Below are 2,322 nucleotides of genomic sequence, written 5' to 3' on the forward strand. Positions count from 1 at the left end.
TAAGAATGCAACTGATTTCTGTACATTGATTTTGTATCCTGCAACTTTGCTGAATTCATGTATCAGTTCTAGCAGACTTCTGGTGGAGTCTATCGGATTTTCCATGTATAATATCATGTCATCTGCAAAAAGTGAAAGCTTGACTTCATCTTTGCCAATTTGGATGCCTTTGATTTCCTTTTGTTGTCTGATTGCTGATGCTAGAACTTCCAGCACTATGTTAAACAACAGCGGTGAGAGTGGGCATCCCTGTCGTTTTCCTGATCTCAGGGAAAAAGCTCTCAGTTTTCCCCGTTGAGGATGATGTTAGCTGTGGGCTTTTCCTAAATGGCTTTTATGATCTTTAAGTATGTTCCTTCTATCCCGACTTTCTCAAGGGTTTTTATTAAGAAATGGTGCTGGATTTTGTCAAAGGCCTTTTCTGCATCGATTGACAGGATATATGGTTCTTATGTTTTATTTTATTAATGTGATGTATCACATTGATTTATTTGCGAATGTCAAACCAGCCCTGCATCCCAGGAATGAATCCCACTTGATCATGGTGAATAATTCTTTTTATATGCTTTTGAATTCGATTTGTTAGTATCTTAATGAGAATTTTTGCATCCATATTCATCAGGGATATTGGCGTGTAGTTCTCTTTTTTTATTGAGACTCTGTCTGGTTTGGGAATCAAAGTAATGCTGGCTTCATAGAATGAGTCTGGAAGTTTTCCTTCCCTTTCTATTTTTTGGAATAGCTTGAGAAAGATAGGTGTTATCTCTGCTTTAAATGTCTGGTAGAATTCCCCAGGGAGGCCATCTGGTCCTGGACTCTTATTTTTTGGGAGATTTTTCATGACTGATTCAATTTATTTGTTGGTAATGGGTCTGTTCAAGCTTTATATTTCTTCCTGTTTGAGTTTTGACTGTGTGTGGGTGTTTAGGAATTTGTCCATTTCTTCCAGGTTGTCCAGTTTGTTGGCATATAATTTTTCATAGTATTCCCTGATACTTGCTTGTATTTCTGAAGGATTGGTTGTAATAATTCCATTTTCATTCATCATTTTATCTATTTGGGTCATCTCTGTTTTCTTTTTGAGAAGTCAGGCTAGAGGTTTATCAATTTTGTTTATTTTTTCAAAAACCAACTCTTGGTTTCGTTGATCTGCTCTACAGTTTTTTTAGATTCTATATTGTTTATATCTGCTCTGGTCTTTATTATTTCTCTTCTTCTGCTGGATTTAGGCTGTCTTTGCTGTTCTGCTTCTATTTCCTTTAGGTGTGCTGTTAGATTTTGTATTGGGGATTTTTCTTGTTTCTTGAGATAGGCCTGGATTGCAATGTATTTTCCTCTCAGGACTGCCTTCGCTGCATCCCAAAGCGTTTGGATTGTTCTATTTTAATTTTCATTCGTTTCCATATATTTTTAAATTTCTTCTTTAATTGCCTGGTTGACCCACTCATTCGTTAGTAGGGTGTTCTTTAACCTCCATGCTTTGGGAGGTTTTCCAGACTTTTTTCTGTGGTTGATTTCAAGCTTTATCGCATTGTGGTCTGTAAGTATGCATGGTATGATCTCAATTTTTGTATACTTATGAAGGGCTGTTTTGTGACCCAGTATGTGATCTATCTGGGAGAATGTTCCATGTGCACTCAAGAAGAAAGTGTATTCTGTTGCTTTGGGATGCAGAGTTCTATATATATCTATCAAGTCCATCTGATCCAGTGTATTATTCAGGGCCCTTGTTTCTTTATTGATCCTGTGTCTAGCTGATCTATCCAATGTTAAGTAGAGTATTAAAGTCCCCTGCAATTACCACATTCTTATCAATAAGGTTGCTTATGTTTGTGATTAATTGTTTTATATCATTGGGGGCTCCCATATTTGGCACATAGACATTTATAATTGTTAGCTCTTCCTGATGGATAGACCCTGTAATTATTATATAATGCCCTTCTTCATCTCTTGTTACAGCCTTTAATTTAAAGTCTAGTTTGTCTGATATATGTATGGCTACTCCAGCTCTCTTTTGACTTCCAGTAGCATGATAGATAGTTCTCCATCCCCTCACTTTCAATCTGAAGGTGTCCTCAGGTCTAAAATGAGTCTCTTGTAGATAGCAAATAGATGGGTCTTGTGTTTTTATCCATTATGATATCCTATGTCTCTTGGTTGGAGCATTTAGTCCATTTACATTCAGTGTTATTATTGAAAGATATGGGTTTAGAGTCATTGTGATGTCTGTAGGTTTCATGCTTGCAGTGATGTCTCTGGAACTTTGTCTCACAGGATCCCCCTTAGAATCTCTTGTAGGGCTGGTTTAGTGGTGACGAATTC

The sequence above is a fragment of the Herpailurus yagouaroundi genome, unplaced genomic scaffold (genome assembly GCF_014898765.1).
Source record: "Herpailurus yagouaroundi ecotype Mexico unplaced genomic scaffold, PumYag 139, whole genome shotgun sequence".
NCBI classification, from domain to species: domain Eukaryota; kingdom Metazoa; phylum Chordata; class Mammalia; order Carnivora; family Felidae; genus Herpailurus; species Herpailurus yagouaroundi.